The sequence below is a fragment of the Pseudonaja textilis genome, chromosome 3 (assembly GCF_049901715.1).
Source record: "Pseudonaja textilis isolate UNSWEBS1 chromosome 3, rPseTex1.2, whole genome shotgun sequence".
NCBI lineage: Eukaryota > Metazoa > Chordata > Lepidosauria > Squamata > Elapidae > Pseudonaja > Pseudonaja textilis.
The window spans coordinates 40,376,994-40,396,708 of NC_141992.1; the positions used below are offsets into that span (position 1 = coordinate 40,376,994).

At 36.8% G+C, this 19,715-nt stretch overlaps 1 protein-coding gene across 4 annotated transcripts in view; it reads right to left on the reverse strand.

The window, feature by feature from the left end:
- The window catches only part of RAP1A (RAP1A, member of RAS oncogene family), an 86,756-nt gene extending 68,502 nt beyond the window's left edge, over nucleotides 1-18,254 (reverse strand). For 2 of the 4 annotated variants that reach the window (XM_026712934.2, XM_026712933.2), the window contains exon 1: nucleotides 18,053-18,254. The gene's annotated coding sequence lies outside the window, so the exon portion shown is untranslated. Of the gene's footprint in view, nucleotides 1-17,589; nucleotides 17,658-17,724 lie in introns of those variants that run through there. The other 2 variants (XM_087929331.1, XM_087929332.1) reach the window with 2 other exon arrangements.
- Nucleotides 18,255-19,715: the final 1,461 nt, after the last annotated feature.

Genomic DNA, 19,715 nt, shown 5'->3' on the forward strand with positions numbered 1-19,715 from the left:
GATCTGATACCATATATTTTCTTTGGGTTTTATAGTTTTTATTTTTTAATATTTATTGTATTTTTGTACCTTAAGAGTCAAGAGTCTTGTGTTGCAATGACATCTAGCATAAATAGTTAAAATATCCCAGTATGAAATCAGCTTTAACAGTGAAAACAAATCCAAGAATTTATCCAACATCTTTGAAATAAACTCATGCAAACTAGGCTTGAAATAATGGAGGATAAGAATTTCTCTCTGGCATACTTAACCTGGTAGCTGTTTTCTTCATTTCTGAGTCAGCTGTGTGGCATCCCACTGTAGTGGAGATGCCAAACTAGGCCTCAGTAGTCAAAGAAGGGCACCAACTTTTTTTTACTGTTTATAACATTTGCCAAAGTTTCTCAAAGACCAGGGTCTTTCTGAAACTGCCTGTTGTAAATTGATGGAAATTCTGGCAGGCCACCCATAAACCTCTTAGGAAAATTAATTTGGCACCTATCCTCAGAGAAGAAAGGTTGGGCATGGGGAGAAATTAGAAAGGCTTCTTATAGTTTAGCATCTCAAGACACAAAGGAGTTAATCTGTGATGAAGAATCAAGCTTTTTTTGTGCAGACATAAAATTACTTTACTATTAGAAAGCAGTCTTAATCACTTCACAAGTAAAGGGACAGAGGTGCTTATAGATGATTTTTACATATATACTTTCTGTTTAAATATTAGAAGAATGAATTTATTGTAAGGGAAATTTTGGTTTTTGTTGCCATCTTACAGTGTGCAAGATATTCTCCCCGAAAAACCTGTTTTTTTACTATTCTGATATGCAGGTTGATTTTCAACTTCAATTTATGCAAAAGACAGGCCATTCCAGATCCACATGGCATGTTTAGTTTCAGAAGGGTCACAGGCATGAATTAAGGCACAAAGATTAGGAACAGAAAAGATTACACAAATTATAGTTCAGTTACAATGGGATTATTAAGCACAAACAACCAGGTCCATACATGCACAGGAATTTTCTTAGACTAACAGTTTGTACCTAGGTAAAACTAAATAAGGGTCAACAGCATTCAAGGGGAGGTTGAACTTCATTCTCTTGTGACTATGTAGAAACTCTAAACTGATGCCCTGCCTCCTCCTTGCTCTGCCAGGCTATATCCTACAGGGATGAAAGTAAAGAATTGGACTACCGTATTTCCCCATGTATAAGCACCCCCTTTGTATAAGCCACCCCCCCAATTTTTGGACTGTGAAGTTTTGAAAAAAAATATTTTATTAGAGAAACAAGTTATGAAGAAAGAAAATTTACAAAGAAACAAAATTCGACGTCTAGATCTACAACTTCGGTCATGACGCCGAAAGCGGTGCGGGCGACGCTAGCAATCTACGCATCGGAACAAGAGTAGGAACGAAGCATTCAGGCCGATGCCTAGCGTATGCATTTCTATCGCGTACTCGCACTCGTAATCGTATCATCACGTACAATTTTTACAAAAAAGTATAGCATACTGCTGGAAAACCAGTTTATTCCTACTTTATTATTTTATGCATTTTTCACATATAAAAAGTGTACCTGCTTTGTATATGCCACCCCCCTACTTTTTGGGCTTGAAAATTTTGGAAAAAAGGGGTGGCTTATACATGGGGAAATACGGTATGTGTCATGTTAAAGTTACAAGATAGACAAAATATGGGGCACCAGGTTTTTCTAAAATAACTACAGTAATAGAAATTCCTATATTATTGAGCCTTAGAAGGTCAAAACAATTAGGCAACCATATCACCACTACTATGTCTCTAGAGATTCTGTTCTGCAACTCAAATCTCCATTACCTCTATACAGTTGAATGACCAATCACCTAGAAATCTTCATCTTAAAATGAGGTAACCTCTGAAATTTCATACTTAGCCACTTTTTTGCTCTTCCAGGAAGACCTTAAGGTCTACCCTTCCTATTCCTTCTGCAGTAACATTGGTAATTTTTCCTGTTTTTTACATCCTTATATAAATGAATAATCAAGAATTGTATACTGCATTTTTCCTGGTAAGTTATGAGACAGCATTATTCAAGTCAATTAAATTAGGCAAGTTTCTTACTTGCAAGTGATTGAAATAAGAATACTGAACAACTGCAATTATCTAATGCTAAATTTTGCAGCCTGTTACACAGCTACAACCAGTCTTGTATTTAAGTATCAGCCTGAAAACCTACAGATGAAATCCTATAAACCAGCATTTTCTTGAATGTGACTAATGACTAATTTAGGTAGGTATTTTATTTCAGTATCTTCGCTTTCTTCAAAAGTCATTACTGTATAGTACATATATAAAAAGTTTCCCTCTCTTAAATTATATTTCCTACCTTCCAGTATTTTTGTCTAATTTTAACATTTAGCACCATCAGCCAACCAATGTTATTCTAAGCAAGAGGAATAGTAAATGTTAATAACAAAACAATGTATCTTTAGCAGCTGCTGTTAGGAACAGTTTAAAAAGATTATGAAATAAAGCTTTCAATTTGGTATAAAATAGTTTTTTTTAAATAACTTGATATATGTAGATATTTGGTCTCTGAGAAATCAAGATTCTTTAATAACATTGAAAAGTAATTTAAATATTTCTATTACCTAGTTGTTCTATTAATATGTTTTCTCTACTGGTTGCTTTCGTGGTGTGGAGACAATAACTTGGTCCTCAACACTAATAAGACCAAGGAGCTTATAGTGGATTATAGAAGGAACAGATCAGACATCCAGCCCTTATCTTTTTTTTTTTTTTTTTGGGGGGGGGGGTTAAAAATTTTTATTTGGGTTTTCACAAAACATAATACAAATAAAATATCTTTTTTTGAGAATAGCATGATCCCGGGTTATCACTTCTCCATGCAGACACAAACTCAATTTCATATTCATCTTTGTATTCTATTCCATATCTTATTACTATTTTAGCATTTTATTGGTGATTTTTCTCTTCCCTAAGTTTTCTCAACCTTGTTTTTAATCATCTCAATCCTTTCTAAATTCAATTATATATCTTTTTTCTAAGTTTCAATATCTTTCAAATCATTATATTTATATTTTTGTATGTCCTGTTTCAATTTCCTATTTTCTTTTCTATTTAAACAAATTTTCCCCTGTAGTTACTGATTGGAGTATGACACCTTTGTATCTTTTAGTTGTTGTCCATTCAAATCTTATTTAAACTTCAATTTATACCTTTACAATTATAACATTCAACCTCTATTTTATAACACATAAATTTTGCCAATCGAATTCTGCTTGGTACATTCTTAAAATACACACTAAGTTCTTAAAGAAAAATTATATATATAACAATAGTACATAAAATACTTATTCTATTCCAGTTCAGCTCAACCATTAATGTTAGTTACAATCTTCCATTAATATTAATTAACAACTTTAACATTTCTTTTCAATTAAATATCATACTTCCTTAGGAACACTTATAATATTTCCATATTTTTTTTTCATATTTCTCTTCACTTTAATTTTTATAAATCATTAAGAACAATTAAAATGTTCCCATCCTTTCCTAAATTCATTCTCCCATTCTCTTTATTTCATTTATTTATTAGCAAACATTCCATTACACTACAATAAGTATTTTATCTATCACTTTAACTACACTTGTTTCTATATTCATTTCTATTTCTAATATTACAATGCTATCTTATGTACTCTTGCAGAATCCTCTCTTTCAATTAAATTTTCACCCATTGTCTCTATGTCTTCTAAATAGGCTTATACCTTTAATCCTTGTACATTTTTCATTTCTCTATATCCTGTTTCTGTCCTTTATAACTTCTTTTCCTTTCCTTCTTCCCGCTCTTCTTCCTCCCCTTTTTGACCCCTTGTCTCTCTAATTCTAATTCTCTCTTCTGTAATCCTCTCTTCTGTTTCTTCCTAATTTAGACATTTAAGTCCAATAATCAAAAATCCAAAAATCAACAAATAATCCCAATAATCCAAAGCTGCTGCTTCTTGCTTCTTTTTTCCCACTTTCTCTTCCTGGGGTTCTATTTATCTTGTTACTAACTTTCAGTTAGAATGTATCTTTTAGGAATCTTGCTACCACTGTTAATTCCTTTTACTTCCAGGTGGTCTCCTCCATTTTTCCAGATTCCACCTTTTTTTTTCTTTTCTGTCCTTTCCTTCTTTAAAAAATTTTTAAATATCCAAAAATCTTTATTATCACTTTGACATTTTATTTTCAGCTTAAATGCCTATTAATGTCAAAGTGAATTTTTATCAATTTCTTGCTTAAGACACTTAGCTGTCAATATGGGGAAGGAAAGGGAAAAAAACCCCAAATCTTTCCCCTTCCCTCACTCCTTCACTGCTTCAAAAATCTTCTTTCGGAACAGTTATTCTTTATAGTTCAAATTCAAGGGTACCTTATATTGTTGCTTTTTCAGTTCAACCCGGTCAATCAAAACTTTCTCTTCTTATCTTCCTCCTGCACAATATTTTTTGGTTGAGTTCTTGAGGTGGCCATTTCTGACCACTGCTGAAACCGCCTTCGGGAAAGGGAGTAATGGCCAGCTGAGGAGGAGAGATGTGTCTCTCCTCAACCCTGCTGGCGGTCCCCCCCCCACTTTACCACCTCTATGGGGTGGCTTTTGCCCCAAATCCAGCCGGCTTGGGGCGCTCTGGCGGCGAGCACAGATTGAAACTGTGCATGGTTGCGGATTTCAGTCTGTCCCTAAAGAAACTCAAACTGGAAGTCCAGCCCTTGCTTATCAATGGAGACCAAGTGGAGCAAGTGGCCAGTTTTAAATTTCTGTGTGTTACCCTAAAAGAGAACCTGACCTGGGTGCCCACATTGCAACCCTGGTCAAAAGGGCTCAGCAGAGATTATACTACCTGAGACATCTCAGAAAACAACTGAATGAAAGACTGCTGGTGACCTTCTACTGCTGCACCATAGAGAACATTTTCACACACTACACCCCTGTACGGTTTGCCAATTGCACAGTGGCAGATAGGAAAGCACTCCAGAGGGTTAATGTCATTGCCCAGAAGATCATTGGTTGCCCTCTCCCCTCTTTGGAAGAGCTTTCTAGCTCCCACTACCTTAAGAAAGTTCAAAACATTCTCAAAATCCATCTCATCCTAGGAACACTTTGTTTGAACTATTACCATCTGGCAGATGGTACAGAATAATAAAAACAAGGACAAATAGGCTGAAAAACAGCTTCTATCCCAGGGCAGTAGCTCTTTTGAATTCTGCTGTATAATGTAGTGTTGGTGCGGTGTCGGAGGTTTCCGTTTCAATGTGTGAAGGGTGAAGGATGTGTGTTTGTGTTTATTTTCATGGTCATGGTCATGATGTGCACTGAAGATGGTGTTTGATTTTGTTGTACAAGGTGCAATGACAAACTAAACTAAACATGTGATTTTTAGAAGCAATACTTCTATAAAAATACATTGGCTAAAGGAAGATTACATTCATTTATTACAAATTTTCATAATAGTGGCAGAATATGAAACTTGGTAAAAATATGACCATTATATATCTCAAGTAAAGGATTCTTTAAATGTAATATTAATAAATTACATAACAACAATAACCCAAAGGCTACTAAAATAGATCTATTTGTGAAGGGAATTTAAATTCTGCTGAGTTCCAAACCAACCCTGTGTGCGTGCATGAATACATTCAGATACTTTGCCTATTTATATAATTTGCATCTCAAGATCATTTTGAGTAGATAAAGTTTAGACCTCACTTATCTCAAGTCTAAACATCAGGCATTACCAAAGCAGCAAAGCAGACAAAGTACAGTGCTATTACACCAATCAGCAACAAGCAGCATAATATACAGAAGTGCCTCAAGTAATTATTGGTATATTTTATATTATTTAGCTGTACTTTAATACTTTTTATAAACCATCAGGGAATGTGATTACATGGGAAACTATACATTAAATATATTAAATAAGCAAACAAAATATGGCCTTAAAAGTCACTAGAGAGGAAAATGAATTAAAATTACACATTCATCAATAAAGCAATCCTAATGGCATGTTTAACTGATTTGCTAAAACAGCTTGCTAAGACTTTGCTAGTTAACATTTTGACACTATGACACTTAGAAAAGAGTAAACTTGATGAAAATACTACCAAGCATCCTGAGCCATACAGTAGGTTATTTTAGTAGAGTTAATGGATATGTATTTCAAGATTTCACATTAAGAAATGATATAGCACAGATGCAGATCTGGGGCCATATCATCTGTTTTTAGATCAGCACAGATCAGCAACTACCAAGAAATTGGGAGGAAATCTCACTGAAGCCACAAAACCCTGAATGTGCTTTGTGAAAAAGGCCTTTCTTTTCCATTATGAATCACTTGCCAGTACATTTCATTGTGTGAACCAGGTTTTTTCCATTATGAAAGAAAGGAAGAAAGCCAGGCACAAAGAAAAGGAGAACCAGTTTGGTGCACTGGCTAAGTGCTAGGCTAGAAGTTGGGAACCTTTAAGATCCAGGCCTCCCTTAGGCACAAAAGCTGGCTAGGTAACTCTATGCCAGTCTCTTTCTCTAAGCCAAGGGTCTTCAAACTTGGCAAGTTTAAGACTTGTGGACTTCAACTCCTAGAATTCCTGAGCTAACATGACTGGTGCAGGAATTCTGGGAGTTGAAGTCAACAAGTCTCAAAGCTGTCAAGTTTGAAGACCCCTGCCCTAAGCCCAAACTATTTCACAGAATTACTGTTGGAGAGAAAATTGATTTAGGAACACTAGCTATATTTCTGGGTTAACCAAAATAAAGGTGGGATAAAAAATATAATAATAAATATAGAACATTCCAACTCATCTTACTGTAAGGATCTACTTTTAATAAAATTTTGAGGCCAAGGGATTTGAGGCTTAGATATTAGTGGTGTGCTGAACATCACATTTTAAAAAGCAAGAGAGCCAGGACAAGAGAAAACATGGTAAAATAAGAGCAAATTTTAATTTAAATCTGATAAAAAAATAAATGTAATTAAATACAGAATATATTTCCCACATATTTCTCCTCTTCTGTCACATTAAGAATTACAATTCAAAAAATGTCCTTGGAAAGGCAGTTTTCATTCTGTACTGCTTCCTAGCATAGGTCTTTTTCAGTTGTCACCTCAGTTAAAGCAATATTTTCGCTAGTTCAAAACAACTAGACCAGGGGTGTCAAACTCACGTCATCACGGTGGTTTCATGTGACGTATTGGGACTTTTTTCCCTTTCGCTAAACCAGGCGAGGGTGTGGCCAGCACGTGACGCATCTGGTCCACTGAACTAGACCATTTTTTATTAGTTTCTATAAATTCAAATTGCAGCACTTTGTGAATTTACATTTTCCTTCCCTTATTTGCCAATATATTATTACATATATTGAAATGATATAATTATTCCGCTAAGTAATCACTGTAGAAAATAATGTAACTTCATTTGTTAAAAAGGTAGTGTCCCAATTGTTTCACTGAAACTAAAAGGTTTTCAGTTGTTGAAAGTAATTTTTAAAAAAGGAATCCATCACCTTTATATTCAGAAGATTGTCTATACTGGGTTTTTTTTTATTAGTCTTTTTAAAAATAATAAAACAAAGCTAACACCTTTGGACTAGAGTAGATATGCAAGATCCTCTACCAGAATTATCAATCCAAAGATATTAATTAGTTCATTAGTTATCTGTGATAGCATATCAAAAGAGAACTGCAAGAAGAGCAAGTCCCTCTTGAATTCTATTGCATATTGCAATATCAGGGGTTTTCAATTCAATTGTATAGAATGTAAAGGATGTGTGAGGGGTTTTTATGTATAATGTACACTGAAGATGGGATTTAATTTCATTGTATGAGGTGCAATGACAATAAAGTAAACTACCTAAAATTACAAAAAGCTCCATGCTTTTCCCAAACACTGCATATAGAACTAGATCTATTAAATGCTACTGAAGAAAGGGACAGATTTTTTTAAAAATAGCCTTAGATTCATTCCATTTTCTTTATGTACTAAGTTATTATTTTGGGAACTGGGACCTTTTTTGTTTATATGGGACAGTCTGCCTGCTCTGGTTCTCTGGATATGCACACAAATCCAAATTGCAGGACTTCCCAAAATAGCCTGGTTGGTCAACATCAATGGCATGAAAATCTCCAGGGCTGTAATTGTGTTAAAGAGAATATAACAAAGTGTAAAAAATGACTGCTGAAATGAGGCAAGGAGGCAGCACTATGAAAATTAAATACATCTATGGAATACTTTGTCCTTTGCTTTGGACCATTTGATAGGCAATAAAAATAAAACCAAAAATGAAACCATATTTATATCATCCAACCTATATGCCAAATGATTTCGGAGGAAAATAAAATCCCTGTACTGCTAACACACTGATTAGACCTCATTTTAGCTCAAAAGTACATACCATGCCAGATCTAAAAACCATAGAAAAAGGTTTCTTTAAAAGGATCCAAAATAAGATCTTAACAGTTTTGTATGACTAATAACACAGGACGTTTCCTCTCATGGCTGAATTTCAGAGTGGTTTTTTTTCCTCGTATTTTTTTAAAATTTGCTCTTGTTGTGCTAGGCCTACTTAGGAAGTAAAGGGTTTGACAGAAGAGGTGTCAGAGACTCAGAAACATTCAGAACTTCCTTATTAGCACAGAAGAAAATTTGAAATCTCACGCACTTTAAAGTGCTACTTAAGGAATGCAACTACTTTACTTTTAAAACATTGAAATGAGAAAAATTACAAAACTAGATCAAGCAAAAAACAACGACGATACTACTGTAAATGCTAGAGGGAAAACAGCTGTCTCCAATAACGCAGAGAAGGAACTCCACTGCTTATTTCTTCTGTACAAATACTTCCCATTTAGCAAGCACAATTGGGACCAGCAACCCAGTTGTTAAATGAGCTGGTCGCTAGGTGAAACCACAATGGTGCCTATGAACTTACTTCAGCTTTACAGACTTGTGAACGTCATATATATGAAAACTGGTCACAAAGTTAATATTTTTATCATTACTGTAACTGCAGTTAGTCACTAAAATAGCCGCTAAACAAGGACTATCTGTATTCTACAACTTTTTAAAAAAGAATGAAAACAGTTGTAATGTTCAAAAACAGCTATTATCTCTTTAGCTTTTGTTTACCTAATCTTTATTCATAATAAAACAGAGCAGAAAAGCAGAAGTTGTACTATAACCTTGATACAGAAGGGGTGGTTGTTGTTTTTTACTTCTACGTGTATATTTGGAGAAATCTGTGGACATTTCAGTCATTCTAGTGTGTGAAATGGGACTCAACATTTCTTAGGAATGTGAACTCAAAGGGAAACTAAAATAGACTGTAACTAAATGTTCCACTCTTTGTCTTCCTAATCTGCCCAGTGGGGCAGTACAGTCTTTTTTTAACTACTTTTGAAAAGCTAAGCATAGTTGGGTATAGAATAATAAAAATCAAGAATCAAGAAAGAAAATCGATAAAACTTGGTAGAACATGTTGGTTAATAATTTCCATATTACAAATAGTCCTTGACCTACAATCTTAATTGGGAACAAAATTTCCATTGCTAAGGAAGGTAGCTGTTAAGTGAGGAATACCGGATTTAAGATCTTTCACATATATGGTGATGATGACCTGGAAAGCTGAAGCCATTATAAATACATACCAGTTGCCAAGTGCCAGAATTTTGATCATGTGACAGAAAGGAGGCTGTGACAGTCATGAGGGTAAGGACAGACCATAACTTACTTTTTTCAGTGCTACTGTAAGTTTGAACAGTTGCTAAATGAATGGTTGTAAGTCAAGGACTACGTGTATTCCTAAGAAAACAATATAAAGAAATCCAAGAAGTCACCAGGTGTGAATTTGGGTTGAAGGAGACTTTATCTTTGATCTCAATCTACAATTAGCCTTTGAAACTATGAAAATTTCTCATTCATGTGATGTAAGTGCCACCAAGTTTAAAAAAAGAAACAATAATGTGTAAGTTTATATTAACATATCAGCCAGTTCAGTCCAAAGTCATGGTGATTTTGGCATTAGTATATTTACAATGTGATTGACAGAACCAGCTTCATTTTAGAATATTGTACTCTATTGAACAATCACTTCAGATGTTAACTTTAATACTTTAAACTTGACTGGAACAATTATAACTTTAAATTGCTAAGATCTACTCAGAGAAGGAAGATTTTTTTCTGTTATATATTTTAATGATATATCAAGTTTCCAAACAAGGAAACTGGATAGATTCAGTTCTAGATTTGTCTGCAATCCACAGGGATTTATCAAATCCAGGAATTGTTGTAAAAGTACATACGTATAATTTGAAAAATAGTTGAAAATGGTTCAAAATAATTTGAAAAAAAGTATAGAGACTAAACGTTATACAAAGAGTAAATGTAAATAGTGTTGCTTTTCAATAAATAAGAAATACTTCCAAGGAATAATATAAAAATTATTTTGCATCCTATTAAATCACAATCTACTCCCTTTTTATTATATCATGTAATACCAAATAAATATCATTAATCATCATTTCATGAATACAGAAAACAGGGGCTATCAACAATGAAGTTTATTCCAGTCAAAATTCTGATCTTCAAGCCAGGTTAGTCATTAGCATTTGACAAAATTACTGCATGAATTTTCTAAAAGAAATCAATAATAGCTCTTTCTTCATCAGTGATTAAATCAAGGTGGCTATCTCATATACACCCTTTATGAAAGATAACTTAAAATTCCTATCAATGACATGTATTGAAATTAATTGTATATATATATGACAATAGTCATAGCAATAGTACTTAAGACTACATACCGTTCCATAGTGCTTTATACACTCTCTGATCATATTACGTCAACCTATTGCCCCCAACAATCTCGGTCCTCATTTTATCCACCTTGGAAAGATGGCAGGCTGAATCAATCTCAAGCAGCATCACAACTGAATACCAGACTGTAGGCAAAGTTAATCTGTAATTCTAACCACTGCACCACAAGGTTTTTTTTAAAACTATATTTGAAAAACAAATTATAATTCTTTCTCTCCCTCCCCCACCCACACACCTCCCCCCCCCCAGGTGTGTGTGTGTGTGTGTGTGTGTCAGAGGTGATATTCAGCAGGTTCTGACCAGTTCTGGAGAACCAGTAGCAGAAATTTGAGTAGTTCGGAGAACTGGCAAATATCACCTCTCACTGGAGATTTTATAGTATCCTTCCCCTGCCACGCCCACCAAGCCATGTCCACAGAACCGGTAGTAAAAAAAAAAAATTAATCCCACCACTGATATGTGTGTGTGCATGTGTGTGTGTGTGTGTGTGTGTGTGAGAGAGAGAGCTTTTTGAGGCTATTTAACCATTTAAGATTCCAAAAGCACACCCATCTGGATGGCATAATTCATTGCCTACCTTAGTAGTGTGCAATCCACAAGGTATCCCAAATAGATCAAACCTGTACTACTTAAATAATCAAATCATCACACTTATGGAATGAGAAGCAGTTGTGACAGAACTGCTTATCCATCTGATAAATAGACAATCGAAACAAATACATGAATTCTTTAATTCAGGGATGTGCAAATAGAAATGTATTTATTCAAAGAGTTTCAGTTTCTGGTATATATTAAATAACATAGGGAGACAGCCAGGTCTTGTGATACCTTTACTGATGTAATCAAGGGCTCAAAACTTCCTCTCCCCTGTACACCAACTGGAATGACCTGATCCCGGAAGATGCAGGATCATTCTGTTAAGGTATTTCCCATTTCCACCAGGGACTGCAGGGGTTAAAGATACAGAATACTATCATTAATCATTTTAAACATTACTCAGAGATCTAATGCAACCAGAGGAAAGCATTGTCTCTATCCAGGTCCTTGCATAAATCATTCACCAGAGAAACTAACATTATTTCTCTCCTATACCCAAGCCTGAATCCTAACTAGAAGAAATTCAAAACTTCCCTAAAAAGGACTACAGAGTAGATGTTGTCCAATACAGCTGATCAAAAATGATTTCCTCAAGAGTGCGTACACTTTTGTCTTCCCCAGATATGTATTAATTACCTTCTAAATCCAGTCGAGAGGTGACAGAATTCAGCAAGCAGAGAACTCTAACCACTTCCTATCTAAATTCTAGATGGACTCATATATATTTGTTTTTTCAAATAGAATTTACAACTGATTCTGATTAAATCAACTTCAGATCTTTATTTGAAATGTGTGCTTATCTTTTCAGTCTTGGTATGAATGCATGCAATTTTAACCTTGATTAACCTTGCATTTATAATCCTATTTTTTGACCTCATCTTTCAAAACTACATGGCACATTCAATACATATTTCCAACATAGGAAAATAATTCACTGCCACTCAAAGGCCTTTGTTGAGAGAGGTGGCTATACAAACAATGAATGAATAAGTTTATCTATTAAATTTGAGAGGCTTTCATTTTTCCTGTTCTTAATAAGCAAAATTATAACAGTGATGGTGCAATGGTTAGAATGCAGTATTGCAGGATAACTCTGCCCACAGCCAGGAGTCGATCCTGACCAGACACCTGGTCATAGTTGATTCAGCTTTCTATCCTTCCGAGGTCGGTAAAATAAGGACCCAAATTGTTGGGGGCAATATGCTGTCATTTGTATATCATTCAAAGCACCATGGGGCTGTATAAAAGTCTTAGTGCTATTCTTCATAAATGGAATGAAAAAGTAATCATGGAGAAAGTAAAACATCCACAGAATACCACAACTCCATAGATATTGAAACCTTTCTCACATTGAAATTCTGAGCATTCATTTATGTTTTATTAAGTTCTTATCAAAATTGAAGAAATATCTGTTGGACGTACAGATCACTAGATTCTTTAAGCAAAGATGGCTTATCAGCAAACAATTATTTGTTCCAAAATTTCCTGAAATCATGTTTGTACTTATGAAGTATATTTAATATTTTCCTGCAATAGGACACTGATAGAACTAGGAAGTACAGTCATACATTTCTGTTCAATACAAAATTTCTGCAATTAGAAATAATGATATATAAATGCACATTTCTAAATATTCAAAGAAAAAAATGTTTTATAATTGTTATTCAGATACTATAGCTGCCAAATTCAGTTCTACTTATGCCAGCAATAATCTTTTGGTATGGGTGAGGCATGAAATTTGTACCATTTGGCATATGAGAGCATAAACTTTTTCAGTGCATGGCTACAGTTTTGACACTCTTTATACAAAGTAGCATACAAAACTGTAAACACAACATGTACAAATAAACTAGCCACTTCAATAATTGCATTGAAATGCAAATTAAAAAGTGTGTGTGTGTGTGTGTGTGTGTGTGTGTGTGTGTGTGTGAAAATAGACACCCTTGAACTCAAAGGAATTTATTCTAATAAAAATACTTAGATTATTACATTGCAATCATATTAATATTAATAGAACTAAGAATTAACTCCAACTTTTCTGCAAAAATCTAGTACTATAATATAGCTGCCTTCTACAAAGCAAAAAGTTGGAGAAAATATATACAAATATGTATCTCATCATGACCATAGACATGCATTCATCCTGTAAATTCTAATGTGAGAATTATTTAGTTTTATCTTCAACCCTTAAAATATTGCCAATGCAAGGCTCCAAAGAACACTTTTTCAAACTTAAGTAACTGCAATTAACTTTTCACTTATCATTTTCACCACCATGCAGAAATAGTATTCCCTTAATTATTCTGAGCAAGATACTCCAATTTATCTGGAGAAGGGAGCCTTTGTGAGTTACATATTTATTGAATATAATGTAATTTTTTGTTTTGTTTTGTTTTGTTCCTAAATTATAACCTATACTAAATAGCAGGGATCAACATTATGACTTTCTGAAATAGCAACCACTGTTCTGTTGAAGTGTCAAGCTTTGGAGAAAATAACATGTATGAAAATAGATCTGTTTACAGAATTAGTTGAACACAGGACTTCCTGTTTTAATTCAGCTCCACCTTAAAAACTACACATGTTCTAATGAAATAAATATTTTTTTTCACCAACTGTAAAGAAAACACTCTTCAAATCTGCAGTAGAATAATCAAATTGTCCAAAAACAAAAGAAAGTATTAGTATTAGTAATTTCGAAATCATATGTGAAGATTGACAATTGGGGGGAGGGGGATCCATGGCAATAGAATACAATGTTCTAATAGAACTATAGACATAGGAGTTACAGTACATTATTTTATACTGCTTTTGCAAAGTTTGAACACTAATATGCACAATGCAACCAGCATTTTCGGATATCTCTCTAAAGTAAAATTCCAAAAGAGAGACATCTTTTGGAACCTTACAAATCATTCAGCTTTTGTGGCAGAAACACAAAGCATCTCATAGCACCTTAAAACTAATGCGTGTATTCTCTCAAAGTTTTTTTTTAAATTAATTGATTTATTTATTATATCCTGCTTTTATTATTTTTATAAAGAACTCAAGCAGCAAACATATCTAATACCAACTTTCTCATCTGATTTTCCCCACAACAACACTGTGAGGTAAGATGGGCTGAGAGAAAGTGTCTAACTCCAGGTCACCCAGCTGGCTTTTATGGATAAGGAGGGACTAGAACTCAGTCTCCAGCTTTCTACTCCTGTGTTTTAATCACCAGACCAAAATGGCTCTCAAACTGGTTTATACAAGTATTGTAACTGTTTTTACACTACTTTATTTCAGTGGAACTTGCACTGCTGAAACTCTTCCTGGAATGTTTTTTGGTATATACAAAGTATCAGGGTTCAACATATCAAGGTAGTTCACGGATTTGAAAAATAGCACTTCAATGGGTTTGGTTTAAGTAAAAGGCTACGGAAGCTGAAAATCAATTACCCACCCATGCTATTTTAAACTGTTTCATTAAGTAACACAGAATAATTAAAACCAAGATATTGTGTACTGAATTCTGACATTCAAACTGCTGCTACTATTAAGCTCAACTACAAATACTAAGGTAACAAGTAAATGCCATGAAAACTTCCAATTCCTGACAGAACACTGTTATGTTCTGAAATCTTAAAATGTTGTAAACATATAACTACAGTTTTGTAAACATGAATTGTTCATTTTTTAAAAAAAACCCAATACATTTTACTTTATTCATAACATTTAGTTTTAATTGAGAGTTTTGTTCTGATTTTAAGCATATCAGATAACTTGACTATTTCCAGTCTTTCTACAAATAACAAATATTGGCCCACAAAAATATCCCATGGATTATTACTATAAACACTCAATTATTCTGAAAGTTTTACAATGAGAGAGAATATCATCTTGCCATTGGTCAATACATGCAGCTTGTTAAGATGCTTTGGATCTTCAATGTGATCTATATGAAGCAATCTAAAAATCTGTGTTTATCTAAACTTTAAAATTTACACAAACAAGATTTCTCCATCCCAAGGATATTTAAGTACACACATGATGGACTGGCATGGGGTGCTACTCAGCAAGGAAATGATGTCATGGAGAAGAATTATACTTCCCACATCATATTAAAATAGAAGACTGGCATGAAGTGTAGACAATGTGACTGCCCTGTCTTGTGACATTGCAAGTAGTATACTGAATTTCCCTTTTGGGAGATGATGTTAGTATTTCAAAATAGGAAATCCTATAGCTAGGAAACTTAATTATCAGATAAGCTCATTTTTCACATTGAAAACCCAGTCGCTCCCCATCACCCCGAAAAAGAAAATTCCAAATTGAATACGCTCAAATATTATCAGCTTGAAAAATCAGTAATAATTCTAGTTTCCATTAAGCAAATTTGGTAGTTAAGGTACCAAACCAGTAACCGCGAAACTGTGAGATTTAGACCAACCTTGGGCTCAAAGCCAGTTGGATCACTTTGGGCCAGTTTTATTCTCTCAGTCCTGAGAAGGCAATGGCAAAACATCTTTGAAATCCTGCCAAGAAAACTGCAGGGACTTTCCAGGCAGTTCCTAGCAGTTAATATAGACTTGAAGGCATTAAACAATAATAACTTAAAGTGCTAAATATTCATTTGAGTGGATTTCCATTGAATTTTTACCTTCCAATTTTCCCACTCCAAGAATTAAAAAAAACAACCACTTTCCTGCATACCTAATTTATTTGGTAAAATAACTAGCTTTCAGGAGACCTAAGGCATCCTTGCTTTTATGAACTGCTCTTTTTTTTTTATTTCCATGCTTTAGGGAGAATAAATTAAGAGGCTGTACAAACCCATCAAATGAGTCTAATATGCACTTGAAATTCAAGACTATGGACCTTTTATGTTACTGTACAGTCATGGCTGAACTAGTCAGGTGATATTGTATCAAATATTTTTTCTAAGAGAAAAATGACCATTCACTAGAAATGCAAGCAGCTGCTCAGATTCCCCAAGCCAGAAATTACTATAACCTGAATAATTTATAATTCATTCTATGGACAATTCAATACAGAGAATGAACATGTGCACCAACCCCATACTGGATGGTATATATAATAACAGTAGCAGAACATCCCTGGTTTACACAGAATTCAGTTTAGTACTGCTTTCAGCCACTGCAATATTCAAAAAGCGGCTTGGTACAAAGTTTACAGCTGGCAGGAAGTTATTGGTTCTTTCAAGGAGAGAGCTATTCATCTAAGGCAGACAAAAGCATCAGAAGTTAAGGAATGTCTTTTGACCCAAATGGGGATCCTTAGCAAAACTGCTATTGCAAAAGACCTAAAGCTGTGCTAAACCTGAAACAGGATGGCAGCAAAGTGCCAGCAATCTTCTCCCAACCACAAAAGTTCAAAACAGAGAAGTCAAGAGTCCAGTTTCTTTTCCTTACATGTTACATGGGAGACATGGGGAAATTTTGTATTTTACTTCCTCATTAATGGAAACCAACCAGAAGCAGAAATTCAAGGGAAGGGGATGCAAGGAAACAGAGTCTTTCTGGCAGTAAATCAAGTATTTGGAATTAAGAACCCAGCATGCCAATGACTTCAATATAATAACTTTGGATCCACTAGCACATCAAAACAAGTTGTCATGAGTGGCTACTGGAAATACAAATAAAAGCAGAACATCTTTAGCTAGAAAAGAGACTACAATACAACTAATAAGCATTAAACTTCTGTTGCTATTCATACCCTTATGTTCAGAAGACCAATGCAATGTCAGCCATACTGTATGAATTGCTCCAAAAACTAGCCCGAAAATGCTTGGTACCCACAGAGTGGTCTCCAAAAAAGGAGCAGCTCCCTTTCGTCCCAGGGTTTCTCAGTCCCATGGAGAAAAATCACATCACAGCAATATAGCCCTTTTAGAGGGAGGGACCACCCTTCAACCATGCACAGAGAGACCTTTTTAGCTGTGTGGGCAGCAGCAGCACCACCATCTCCGGGCACCCCAGAAAAAAGGCAGAAATCTCCATCCTGCCCTGAAGCAGCAGAACTAACAAGCAAGAGAGAGAAGAGAGGCAGCGACCTTCTCTAACTAATGAGGAAAGGTATCTGTGCTGTCAAATCGATCAAAATAACCTTCCTCCCCTCCTCCTCCTCCTCCTCCCCCCACAACAACCCAGCCCTCCTACCTTTTTTTTCCTTCCTCAAAAGAAACGTCGGAGAACTTCGCCACTTTAACCCCGCGATCCCCCACGACTCCCCCACCCCACCCCCTCCCCCGACCGCAAACACGCACACGTTACGTGCACTCAGGGGCAACTCACTCTCTGGCCAGGCTCCAGCCTGGCTGTCAGAGCCTTTTCCTCCGGAGCCCTCCTTTTTGGCTACCGGGGTGCAGTAACGCCGCCGCCTCGCTTCGGGGAGGGGGCGGGAGGGAGAAGGTCCTCTTCCTTTTCTCCGGAGGGAGACATTTTCCCCACCAACACCACCCTTCCCCGCGCCCGCTTCTTTCCCTCTCGGGCTCCGAGCCAACACGAAAAGCTGCAGGGCCCCTCGGCCTGGCTGCGAGAGGGAGGCGAGCGGGCCCCGCACAAGAGGAGAAGCCCGAGCAAACCCGCCACCCGCTTCCCGTCTCCTGCCGCCTCGGCTCACCCCGTTGCCGCTGCCTGCCAGGGCGAGCCCAGCCGCCCGCTGCTTTGCTGCTTTCCTTCCTCCGGTTTCTCGCTACCTGCCTGCCTGCCTGCTTTTTTCTTTTTCTTTTTCTTTTGGCCTTCGCTCCAGGCTCGATGGCTCCAGTGTGCGGCGGTGGTGGCGGCGGCGGCAGCTCTTGCGCTCCGCCCGCCCCCGCCCCCCCTTTCCTCCCTGGGATTGGGGCGTAGCTCTGGAGCCGGCGAGGGAGGAGCGAGAGCGACGGGCGCACGGAAGGCGGAGGAGCAGCGCGGCAAGTCCGGAGCGGCCCGACGGAGCAGCAGCGAGGCGGCAGGGAGAAGGCCAAGCTGCACCTTGGCTTCCGCACGCTGGTTTTTTTTTTTTTCTTTCCCAAGGGTGTGTAGCTTCTCGCTGTTTGCATAGATGACGTCCGACCGGCACTTTTAATTCGTCTCTCCTCCACCCGAGCGGGGCCCGGATCCGCTCTCGGGTTGGAAGTGGTGCTGGAACGATCCTCCTCCACCCATGGAAGCAGCGCGTGCGACCCCTGCAACCTTTTCTCCTTCCCTTTAGGGGGGCGGGAGGCATCCAGTTGTCCCTATCTCGTGCTGCTGTCACTTCTGAGCCGAAATATACAGACGTGCGCTAGCTTGCTAGCAGCAAAAAGTTACAATTGGCTTTGTCCCTTTGCTCCCTCCTGATGGCCGTCCGGGCGATTTGCTCTATTAACAGAATCGCACTACAGTAGAGTAGCGAAAAGTGCTCACGCAGAGTTTTCGGGGTGCACTTGAACGCCCTCTCTCTGTGGGCAGCGCAATTGCAACTTCCACTCTTGGAAGTGGTGGTTTATTTTTATTTATTTATTTGTCAAGCAAGTATTCGATAACAGTTATAAGTATAAACATGGTTATGAATGCATGAAATGGATATGAATAAAAAGAAACAATAGGACAGGGACGGTAGGCACATTGGTGCACTTATGCACGCCCCCTACAGTCCTCTTAGGAAAGGGGTGAGGTCAATAGTAGACAGTCTAAGGCAGGGTAGTCAACCTTTTTATACTTACTGCCCACTTTTGTATCTCTGTTAGTAGTAAAGTTTTCTCTAACTGCTCACCAGTTCCACAGTAATGGTGATTTATAAAGTAGAGGACAAAACCCCTACCGTCCACCATGAAAGCTGGAACGCCCACTAATGGGCGGTAGGGACCAGGTTGACTACCACTGGTCTAAGGTTAAGGTTTCTGGGGTTTGGAGAAGAAACCACAGAGTCAGGTAGAGTATTCCAGACATTGACCACTCTGTTTATTGTCATTGCAGCTTGTACAATGAAATCAAACATCTTCAGTGCACATCATGACCATGAAAATAAACACAAACACACATCCTTCACCCTCCACACATTGAACCGAAAACCCCTGACACCGCACCAACACTGCACTATACAGCAGAATTCAAAAGAGCTGCTGCCCTGGGATAGAAGCTATTTTTCAGCCTGTTGCTGAAGTCGTATTTCCTGCAATCGAGTTTGGTACCATTTACCTTGAGTTTGTATCTATTGTGTGCTCGTGTATTGTTGTGATAGTAGGACATTGCAATAGATAATTTTATGTACTACACTTAGGTCGGACTGAAGGCGGCGTAGTTCTAGTTTATCTAGGTATTCT